Source organism: Chrysochloris asiatica, unplaced genomic scaffold, assembly GCF_000296735.1.
Source record: "Chrysochloris asiatica unplaced genomic scaffold, ChrAsi1.0 scaffold00165, whole genome shotgun sequence".
NCBI classification, from domain to species: domain Eukaryota; kingdom Metazoa; phylum Chordata; class Mammalia; order Afrosoricida; family Chrysochloridae; genus Chrysochloris; species Chrysochloris asiatica.
In genome coordinates this window covers 7,369,303-7,381,858 of record NW_006408683.1, presented here as the reverse complement: position 1 = coordinate 7,381,858, position 12,556 = coordinate 7,369,303, and the positions used below count along the sequence as shown (strand labels likewise).

General features: G+C 37.4%; 1 protein-coding gene and 1 pseudogene across 1 annotated transcript in view; one reads left to right on the top strand and one right to left on the bottom strand.

Moving 5' to 3' along the window:
* Positions 1–12,556, bottom strand: part of AKT3 (v-akt murine thymoma viral oncogene homolog 3) — a 402,599-nt gene that overhangs the window by 296,249 nt on the left and 93,794 nt on the right. The gene's annotated exons all lie outside the window — the stretch shown is intronic.
* Positions 9,602–10,028, top strand: LOC102823635 (annotated as a pseudogene).

Genomic DNA, 12,556 nt, shown 5'->3' with positions numbered 1-12,556 from the left:
GCTGAGGTCCAGTGCTTACCCTACAACGCCACATCAGGACTCTACAGCATCTGTAGAGTGCCCCAAATTTCTAAAGAATAAGTTTGGTATTTTTATAGTAACTGAGTTTCTAAGAAATTTTTGGCCTATACTCAGTGGCTTAACTATGTTAAATGGATAGATTTTCAAAAGCGAATCATCCATTCTAAGAGGCAAAAAACAATCATTTATTCTCAGTCTAGACTGCTGATCATCTGGTATTAAAATTGCCTATGTCAACAGATATTACTAAAATAAAATCATAGATAATATATACTGCATAATATAGTCTAACTGCCCTCCTTTGAAAACTTCTTCGTAATTATTTGACTAAGCCAATAGAACACTTTACACCACTAAGGTATATTTAGAGAAGAAAAGACAGTATCTTTTATCTGACTGACATACAGATAAATACTGCCCAAAATAATGTGAACGAGTATATGATGTTTCTACAAAATGACTGTTTACATACTATTAATAATGTATTCACATACATTCTTCTCACATACATCTTTCTTTTCAACTCTCTAATTTCCTCAAGACTTACTAGGTAACCTCAGAAAATAAATACAGGAATTGTTAAAACATTACTGGCATTAGCACATCTGACAACACAAATTATTCATGGCAAAGTAAAGACTGTTGATAATAGATTTAAAATGGAATTTTTCTAGTTCTCCAAAGTCATTTACTCGCTGTTCAGAAACATTTCTAGAACAAATCATAGCTTTCAGGAATGTGGTCAAGCTGTTTACATTTAATTTAAATGCTGGCTTCTAAGTATCTTATCTGTCACTTATTTCCTTTATGACATAAAGAGACTAATCTGCAAATATTTTAACAACTCATGAAAGCAAAAAAATAAAATAAAAGCTATTTGAAAGTGTAATTATACTTAGATATAAAATCTAACCTCAAATGTTCCTATTGAATGAAAAATTAGCATCTTTTCGTTTTTCACTAAACATTACCTACCTGATGTACTCTGTAGGATCACCACTGGACTGCGAAACACAAGATAAGCAGTTCAAACCCACCAGCTACTCCTCAGAAACCCTACACAGTCACTGAGTCCGTCAACAGCAGCACTACTTATGTTGCTAGGTGTCCTTGAGTCAGTTCTATGCACAATGACGACTCTATGCACAACAGAACGAAACACTGCTCAGTCTGCACCATCCTCACCATTGTAACATTTGAGTCCATGGTTACAGCCACTGTGTCAACCCATCTTATTAGCGGTCTTCATCTTCTTCATGATCCTCTACTTTACCAAGCATGATGCCCTATTCCAGGGACTGGTTCTGATAACACGTCCAAAGTACATGAGACACAGTCTTGTTCCTTTGTCACTTCTAAGGAGCATTCTGGCTGTACTTCTCTTCTAAGACAGATTTGTTTATTCTTCTGGCAGTCCATGATACTTTCAACACTCCTCCCCAACACCATAATTTAAATGCATCGATTCTTCTCCAGTCTTCCTTATTCATTGCCCAGCTTTCACATATATATGAGGTGCTTGAAAATACCATGGCTTATGTCAGGTGCATCATCTTCATCCTCCGAGTGCTTTCTTTGCTCTTTAACATTTTAAAGAGGCCTTTTGCAGCAGACTTTGCCCAATGGAATAACGTCACTGGATTTCTTGACTGCTGTTTTCACAAATATTGATTGCAGATCCAAGTAAAATGAAATCCTTGGCAATTTTAAACTTTTCTCCATGCTTCATGAAGTTGTTTACTGGCCCAGTTGTGAGGATTTTTATTATCTTTACAATGAGCTGTAATCCATACTGAAGGTTGTAGTCTTTGATCTTCATCAACAAATTACTTCAAATCCTCTTTGCTTTCAGCAATCAAGGTAACATCATCTGCATATCTCAGGTTTTCAATAAGACTTCCTCCTATCCTGATGCCACGTACTTCTTCATATAATCCAGCTTCTCAGATTATTTGCTCAGACTAAATATGAATGCTGAAATGATACAGGCCTGGTGCATGCTTTTCCTGATTTTAAACCACACAGTAGCTCCTTGTTTTGTTCAAACAACTGCCTCTTGGTCTATGCACAGGTTCCACATGAGCATAATTAAGTGTTCTGAAATTTCCATACCTTGAAATGCTGCCCATCGTCTGTTATGCTCCTCACAGTCAAATGCCTTTATATAGTCAACAAAAAACAAGTAAACACCTTTCAGGTATTCTCTGCTTCAATCAAGATCTATCTGATGCCAACACTGATGCTTCCAACACTGATTTCATTCTACATCCTATATTGCTTACGGTTGTTGTTGCTGCTGCTGCTGCTTCTGTTAAGTGCCATCAAATTGGATCCAACTCATAACAACCCTGTATAGAGTTCCCGAGGAGCGACTGGTGTGTCTGAACCATTGATGTAATGATTAAAGGTTCAGTTCATATCCTACAATGCCACACCAAGTCTCCATATTGCTTACTAGCGATACAGAATTATATAACTTATTACTTAGTTAAGAAAAAAGACCCAATTCAAAGTTTATATTATTATTGGTTATAATTAATAAACTAATATCAGTATCAATCAAGCTCTAAATTATCATTTTACTTTCCTGAAACTCATTAAATTTATTAAAGTCAATAAATAGCCTCATCCGATAAGACTTAGTTTCTGATCATTCTGACAATCTTACCAATTAAATTATTTGAAGTTATAACGCCAAGGTAAGTATATCAAGTAATTTTTTTTTAACCGGTACAACTAAAATTTCATAATACTCACCTTGGTTACGAATCACGCTACTAACCTCAGGGTCAGCAATTTGAAACTACCAGCTCTTCTACGCGAGAAAGATGAGGCTTTCTGCTCCCACCAAGATTTACAGCCTCAGAAACCCTGTACAGGGTTGTTATGAGTCAGAACTGACTCCATGGTAGTTAACAACAACAAAAACTGCTGTATAGTTGATTCCAACTCACTGAGACCCTATATGGCAGAGAAGAACTGTCTCCATGGGGTTTCCAAGGCTGTAATCTTTACAGCAGCAGAAGGCTACATCTGTCTCTCAGGTAACAGCTGGGAAATTCAAACTGCTGACCTTTCAGTTACCAGCTGAGCACTTAACCACTGTGCCACCAGAGATCCTTAAGAGTTCATAAATAGTTTTCTCTCTTCTGCAGTGCCTTGGGACTCTGCAATTGTATTTGTGATGAAGAATTCACTGATCTAGCAAAATTCTATCATTTGGAGGTGGGGCTTGATGGCAGACCAGGCAGAAAGGCTGTGCAGATCCTCTTCACAAAAACACAGAACACCAGATATAACAGATTCAGAGGACAGTCACGGAACACTGAGCTTCAGACAAAAGGATAAATCAGTGGAGCAAGTGCTTACCGGTTTAAAGAATTTGAACAGAATCAAGAAAGGAGGTCACTTCTGATTTGGGGCAGCCAATATGACCCACCACAGTCATTTTGAATTGTAGTGAGCAAATTGAGTGGCAAGAGAACATTCCTGTTGCAGACACCTGCTTGTGATTTACATAAACAAAGGACACAGCAATTACAGCCAGACAACCAAGCTATAACTGTACCCTCTAAGACACCCCACCAATTGAGCAAATGCCAATACCAGCTGCTGTACACCGGAACAGTGACAAGCAACACCTGCTAAAAACACTCTGAATTGAACTGTATGAACAGTGAACAGATAAGCCCATCTCCTGATCACACCTACCAGGAGGCAAATGAAGAGTGCTTAGGAATTCACAAATATACATTCATCAAATTCATACAAATACAACACCACCACAATGCCTAAAAAGCAGCAGAAAATTTCTGCTTACATGCAGAAACAAGGCAGAGTAGCTCAGATAAATGACTAAGAGGATGAGCTAGAAATTGCTTTTGAAGGAGAAGAGGTTCTGAAACTACCTGGAAAAGAATTCAGGAGAATGATATTAAGATACATCCAAATGTTCCACAGAAAGGTCGAGAATAATAAGAAGTCAAAAAGCACTATAGGAACAATCGAACAACAACCGAAAAACAGCACTGGAGACAATACAAAACCTGCAAACAGATTGTCTAGATGATCAATACTAAAATATCAAAAAATGGACGATATACTGAAAGGGCAAAAGAATAGAAATGAATCAATGGAAGCTGAAGTTAGCTATTAAGAGTAAGCAGAAAAAAAGAATGCAAACATCTGAAGAAAGCCTAAGATTCATGTGTGACAAGAGTTCATGAATAACTAGGTAATCATTCAAATTTGACAGATGTTATAATGTGAGAAGGAGTCCTGGTATGGCACTGTGGGATTATACACTGGACAGCAAGGTCAGTTTGAACCACAACGTGGGCGATTTAAATTCACCAGTGGCTCCTCGGAAATCCCATACAGGGCTTCTATGAGTCAGAACCAACATGATGGCACTTACCAAAAATAATAATATAATGTGAGAAAGAAACTACAATACTATAATCACTTCAATGTTCCCCCTTTATTATTTAACTTAAAGCTAAATGCAAAGTCCAACTGAAACAAAATATTCCAGCAATCCCTCATGGATATTTGTGTTCATTACTATGGGCTTAAAGCATCACCACTTAATAGAAAAAAATTTTTTAAGATATTTAAAAAATAAAAGAGTCATAGAAAAGAGAGTTATATCAAAATTATTTGCTAGATATTCAAATTGAAATGAAAACATCAAAAAAGTTTACTTAATCAGCTAGGTTATTTTCTAGACTTGTCAGAACTTCAAAACTGTATGTGATTTTTTTTAAAGTATATTAAAACATACAGTAATATCCTAGGTAACATGTTAGATATCAGAGGAATATTATCATTATCTCCTTAATAGTTGTATAATTTACATAGTATTTTTCTTTTAAAGTTTAAAATTAGATTCCATTTCAGTTTATTTCAACTTGAGGCATGTTGTTTGTTGTTTAGTGCTATCAAGTCGGTTCCAACTCATATTGCAGAGCGGCTGGTGAGCATAAGTACTACTTTTTTTTGCTTTCACTTAATTTCAGGAGATTTGTAAATTTTATTTCTTTGTTTACATTCATCTAATCAGCCGAATATTATGAATCAGAGAAATTAACTTGAACACACTCCATTGGATGGTTCTGCAGCGCAACAGAAAATACGCGAATTCTGAACTCATTTCACTGTAGAGACTATTGAATAATAGTAAATTTTAGACTTACAACCTAGATCACAATTTAGGGGGAAATCCTACACTTAAAATATGAACAGGTAATGTTAACAGTACACCAGTTTGGAAAAGTTGGACATTTAGGACAACTTTAACCTCTGCCTTATAAAAATTCACCTTTGTAATTGATGGTTCTAAAAGAAATTGTTCATGCAGGGACATATATTTGTCAAAGCTTATAACACAGTATTCTTACTTAAAAAGCTAAAGAGTTACAGCTTTATGGAATAAACAGTTGTTTTACCTTCTTTTTATAAAAAAATATTTAACATTTATTACTTTTTTGCTTTATATCAAGAAGTTTTTACATACCTTTTGTTACACGCAATATTTTATTTACACTTACAGTAATTTTATTCTATAGCTGTTATTATTATTATTATATAATATATTATATATACAGGTGGTTGTTTTTTGTGTGCCATCAAGTTGGGATTCCCAAAAGCGGCTGGTGAATTTGAACTGCCGACCTTGCAGTCCAGTGCTTGTCCTAGAGCACCACATCACCACGCTTGTACATTGGCTGTAGTTGTTACGTGCCTTCAAGTCGGTTCCAACCCTTAGAGACCCTGTATAGGGTTTCCGAGGGGCAGCTGGTGAGCTTGAACCGCTGACCTTGCAGTTTAAACCGACTCTGCTGTCCAGCACATTAACCCACAGCTGGTAGGAGAGGTTAACTACACAAAAAAGATCATTTAGCTATTTATAAATGATATTGCTGGGATTGAGGTCTTATCACCTCCAAAAATTTCCTGTCTTCCTTCAGACTGAGTTTATAACGCAATTCCATAACTAGAAAAACTATATTAACTGGAATTCACTATTACTGTAGCATAGTGGTTACGAATCGGGCTGTGAACCTCAGGGTCAGCAGTTCGAAACTACCAGCTGTTCCATGGGAGAAAGATGAGGCTTTTCTGCTCTCGTAAAGATTTATAGCCTTGGAAACCCTGTACAGGATTGCTATGAGTCGGAACCGACTCCATGGCACATAACAACAACAACAACATTTGTTTATTTTGACAATTTCAGACTTCTGACCTATTTTGTTCTTGTTAAGTGCTGTTGAGTCAGTTGGAATCACAGCGACCCTGTATAGGGTTTCCGGGGAGCAGCTGGTGGATTTGCATTGCTAAACTTGTGGTTCCAAGTCCAGTGTTGATGCTACAGCGCCACACCAGGAGTCCTACAGAACTATGAGATAACAAGTGAGCATTTTTTAAAAGATGATAGATAAAATATACAAACATAAATAAATGAGTTATTACTTTAAATTGCCTTATTTGCAGTTTTGACTTAAATTTAAATTAAGAATCAAATTTTCCTGTAACTAATGTTTAGATAGTATTTTAACAATGGACTGATGTAAATAAGAGTGATGTTAATCTCTTTTTTAATCTACTGTTATAATTAAGCAATATTTCAAGAAATAAAATGTTAACTCTAAACAGGAAAAACGACTAAAAGGAAATCAATAAAAATACAAACAGTGACTATTTATGAGAAAAAAAAAAATTTTTTTTAAATGTAACTAACTCTGCTACAGAAGTACTGGAGTGGCGCTGTAGGGTAAGCACTGGACTGCTAACCATAAGGTCAGTGTTTCAAACCCACCAGCTACTCCTTGGGTACCCTAGACAGGGTCACAATGAGTCAGAATCAATTCAATGGCACTTAACAGCACCATATATGCTATGTATCAAGAGACAAACACATTTCATTTGTAGTGCTCATTCAAGGATAATCTGAAACATGTCAAATACTAAGAATACAATTCCCCATACATTTAATACACTTAATTATAAAACATAATAGGGGGAAGAATAACTAGCTGCATTTTTTCAATTAAATCTTTTACTACAACGTATGCCGAATTATAAGTGAATTATCACATTAGCATTTTAAATATAAATCATTAAATCCCAACTACTGACCTCTAAAGAATAAAATGAGCTTAAAGATATACAGTAACAAAGAATGGTAATGAAAGAAAAGAAACCAAAAAAGTCTATATTTAACTAGCTGCTCAGTCATTAGAAAGGTGCCCCATAACTACCATATGTTACTCAAATATGTTATCACACCTACAATTTGATCATATGTCTCCCAAGAAATTAATTAGCTCTAACTTTTTCAACTTTGACAAAAACGTCTGTATCAGTCAGATTACTAGCTGTTGCAAACATTTCAAAATTCAAAGCTTTCTTCAGCTTATATTTAACCTTTTAATTACAATTAATCATTTAGCAGCACTTAGAACAGCCTTCATTAGACAGATGTCTAATTCTAGAACTTTGAATAATGTAAAGTCATTTACACTTGTATTTACTTTTGGTGTGCAGCTGCTTATTAACCGTAAAAATGAAACTATCTAAAATCTAAAACTATTTACGAGTACAGTAATGATTTTTTACTGATATACATAATTTCAGTTACATATAATGACACAAAGAAAAATGCTTAAAATTTTCATTTTCTTAAAAATCTAAACAGTTTTAAATGAAGATCATGACTTACAGTAATTAATAAATTTAATAATTATAAACCAGCTTAGATTTTTTTTTTTTTTAAATATAAGTGAAGGGGGCATGTTCATTTTAGAAGGCTTTATAAATTACCACTCATAAAAACAAAAAGTGACTAAATAGAGAATTTTCATATAAATAACCTCTTTATCACCAACCTTCACAAAAGAAAAACTATCCTATTTTAAATTTTAAAAATCAGCACCTTAGGGTATCTTCCACTATTAAACTAGTTTCCATCCCTACTGTTTTGTTTAAACTATGGTCTTAAAGCTATCAATGACATCCTAAGTATTAATGCAACAAATATTCAGTGAGCAATGAATAGATAAAAATCCCTGCTCTCAAGATCTTATATTCTAGCAAAAAAGACAGAGAAAGTAGACTTAATAAACAAGCAAATTATATGTATATTAGTAGTGCTAAGTGCCAATGTCTTCTGTTTCCTCTATTGTTGTTTTTTGTTTTGTTTAAGTGCTATTGAGTAGATTTCGACTCATAGTGACCCTGTACAGGGTTTCTAAGGAGCAGCTGGTGGGTTTGAACCACTGACCTAGTGGTTCACAGTCTGAGCTACAGGGTCACACCAGAATCAAAAACCAAATCATGAACAAAAAGATGCACTGGCTTCAGAAAAGACACTACTGAATTCTTTCAGTTATCTAACAAAAATGAATAATCTAAAAATAATCTCTATCTTGTAGAGTTAGACTAAGGCTGAAGTGTTCAAGCTATTCAGAAAGAAGCCTCAATAATAGCCAAAAGAAATCCTGCTGGTAGCTAAGTGTACAGCTAGCCAGATTTCCATCTACTGCTACTGATAATGGCAGCTGTGAATTATGGAATGTTTGAGCTGAAAAGGACCTTAGGCGTATCACAAATCCTCTAGGAAGCTTTCTTTACCATCAGTATTTCTTCTCCTTTATTTCTGAATTTCATAAAAAGCAGGAATGATGTTCTTATTTGTCTCTGCAATCTCAGAACCTATCTTAATCCTAGCAAAGAAGGCATTTGATTGGACTTTTCATTAATAAAAGTACAGCTTGAGAAATATCAGCCTAGTGGCAACAAAGGAAAGATTCAAAATTCCAAGGTCTGCAACTGTCGTGAAAGTACATATATTATGTATATGTGCATTCCAGCTGGAATGATCTCTTATAATGAATGTCATTCTTTTATTCAATACATATTTATTAAGGTCCTATTGTATGTAAGTTCTATTAAAGGACACAAAAATAAATAAGATTGACTAAGAAGCTCTGGTAGAGTAGTGATTACATGCCGGACTGCTAACCTCAAGTTTGGAGTCCACTCCACAGCACACAACTACCACCACAGCCACTGTGATCATAGCAAGCACATTCCACAAGGCTGATGAGGAAATAAGTAATTATAATAGTAAAAATTCTAGATTGTCAAAAGTTATATGACAAAATATAAAGGATACTTTTATAGAAATTCTCCTCTTCATTAGATTCTGAAAAAGTTAAGATTACTTTATACAGGATGGACTATAAGGCAAAGCAAGACTTTAGGTAGAGGTTGGAGGGATATGGGTGAAGACATTTGGAGTCAACTTAATTCAATTTTACAGTGTTTCATGTACTGTGATAAAAGCAGACATAAAACCCAAATTCAGAGTCGCTTAAAGAGCTTAAATTCCAATGAAAGAGGATTTTTAAAATAAATAATCCAGAACTCCTGAGAATGCATGAGGATTGTAGAATCACAGAGAACAGCAGTTAGCTAAACTTAGAAATAGGAATAGGGAAGGAGCCCTGGTAGCTTGAGGCAGCCCGAGCTCAGTCCTCGGCCCAGCAGCAGCACCGAGAGCAGCCCCAGTAGCAGCGCCATGGCCGAGTGGAACGCCTACATCGACAACCTAATGGCAGACAGGACCTGTCAGGGCACGGCCATTGTGGGCTATCAGGACTCGCCCTCTGTCTGGGCCACTGTCCCTGGGAAAACGTTCGTTAATATCACGCCAGCTGAGGTTGGAGTTACGGTTGACAAAGATCGATCAAGTTTTTCTCTTGAGTGGGCTGACACTTGAGGGCCAGAAATGTTCTGTGATCCAGGACTCACTGCTGCTGGATGAGGACTATAATAGCATGGATCTTCGCACCAGGAGCACTGGCAGAGCTCCTACCTTCAACCTCACTGTCACCATGACTGCCAAGACGCTAGTCCTGCTGATGGGCAAAGACGGTGTCCATGGTGGTTTGGGCCACATGAAATGTTATGAAATGGCCTCCTACCTGCGGCGTGCTCAGTACTGACCTCGTCTGCCCCTTCCCCCTACCACTTCCCCACTGCTTTTTTACCCTTCTCCTTCCCATAAACATACACATACACCATTTTTTTGGGGGGGCCATTACCCCACACCCCTTATTGCTGCCAAAACCATATGGGGTAGGAGACAGGGCTGGATAAACAGACACCTTCCCCTACCCTCACCCCCACCCCCCACCCCCACTCCCGGTCTGTGGTTGGAAAACTTTTTTTGTTTTGGGGGGCAGGGTTTCTGAATAAAAAAGATTCTATTAAAAAAAAAGGGGGGTGGTGGTTATACACTGGGCTGCTAACCGCAGGTCAGCTGGTCAAATCCATCAGCCACTCCACAGGAGGAAGATGAGGCATTCTATTCCTAAAAGATTTACAGGTTGGAAACCCTCTACCGGGTCACTATGAATCAGATCCAACTCAATGACACATAGCAGCAGCAGATATATTCAACTAGAATACTAAAGAGAGGTTCATTTATTAGTTAGTTTAATCAACATTTAGGGTTCACAATAAGACTTGCCACTCTATATGCAGAAGCACCCCATTAAGAGGTTACACAGAAGGTAGAAATGGCCCAAGAACAGAGTCAGGATGGGAAATATTGACATTTTATGCTTATCAAAAGAAAGTGTGGCAAATGGATAAACAAACTGGTACATGCACACAATAGAATATTATGCTACCTTGAAGAATAGCAAGGAAGCTGCTAGCCACCGCATAACATAAATGAACCTTGAGGACATTATGCTGAATGAAATTGAAATTAGTCAGTCACAAAACGATAACTACTGCATTATTGTTAAAGCTTAAGAAAAGATACCTATACCAAAATGGGGGAAAACAAAAAATGTCTTTGTTGGTTACCAGTGGGGTTGGAGACAAGGGAGGTTTGGGGGAGATTTGGGGGAGGTAGAGGAAGGCACTGGTAGAGCAAATGGTAGGGGCAGACACATCATAGTTCGGGTGTTGGGGAGGGAAGTACAAAAGAAGTGGGAGGAGGTGGAAGAACAAGGTAGATAGGGGAATACTGAGACAGGTTTGCATGCGTTAACTGGGACAGAGGTAAATAGTGATGCATGCTCAAACTTGGAACAACATAGCTCTGTGATACAGAGATCAAGACATAGTTTGAAGAGGCGAAATAATACTAAGAGGCTTGACTGTCTTATGTATATTGGTTTCCCTTTGCTACTATTGTATTGAAACTTGAGTTCGATAGAACGGAATGTCGGGAAACATGACTACAGAAAGCTTTTAAGTCTATAACTGATTGGGTTCTAGAACTTGCCCAGTGCAATAGGCTTCCTGCAGAGCCTTTGTGGTATATAGGACCATAGGTGGAATCCTGAGCCATATCCAGAACTTTCTGAGGTAGGACATTCCCACTAGAAAGGACAAGAAGACCAGCCTGGAACAGATAAGAATGACAGAAGACACATCTTCAAAACCCCAAAACAAAAATGACAGTATGACTGGCTACTACAAGAATAAGCAAGTTGTTTTCCGGGAAGCCCTCAAGGCAAGCAATCAAGTTCCTTCAGGACAAACACCCCTCTAAGACTGAAACTCAAAGAAAACACATGAGCAGGCATGTAAGCTTGCTAGCACGCATGTTGGTCTACTGGTGAGTGGAAGAGGGGGAAATGTAGCAATGAAGAAATGGGCTGAGTTCAACCACAGTCCATCAACTCCCGGTGACCTGGAGATGAGAGAGAGAAGTGGAAGGGCTGGTTGGTCTAAACAACGGTGAGACCTGGGATACCTGAGCTCATGGACAAGGACATAGCCACAGAAGGCTAGAGCTGGTAGTGATAAGGACAGGGATGGGCAACTTAGACATTGGCTACCTAAAATGAGGGGGTGATAAAGGCACTAAGTGACTGGGATACAAGGTTTCAAGAGGGGTTTTAGTATAAGAGTGTGTGAGGGAAGACAGAGTCCCCCCTGAATAGTTTTCACCTTGTCTAGATGGGTCTGGTTAAAAGAGGTGGAGATAAGATTCTTAGAATAGTGACTAATTGTTATCATGACTAATTGCGACTCTCACAATTGTAAAGGTAGAAGTTTTGTAACAAAAACAGGGGTGTGGGTACTCTTACAGTCCAGAAACAAAGGACCCTAGGATCATCAAGAGAGAAGAATACAAGCGGAATGCGGGACCTTAGCCAGAGAAGCAGAGACACCAGAGATGGAGGCAGAGATTGTGAAATGCAAAGAGGGAGCAGCTGAGGACTCTAGATTCATGACAAGTGAGGGACTGAGATGGTGGTCAGGAGGCAGACTTGCAGAATGTGCTCTTTGGTGGCGTAAATCATTATATATGCCTGAGTGTTTAAAAAAACAGATACAGTGAATAGAAAAACACTGGTAACTGATGGTACATGGAGAGGATTATAATAATCATTGTAATGAAACAAGGTGCCTGATTTGTTGAATGTTAAACTGATAATCTGTCCTGTTAACTATTTTACTCAATCTACAATAAAAATCTTAAAAAATAAATAAAGTAACTTATCAGATG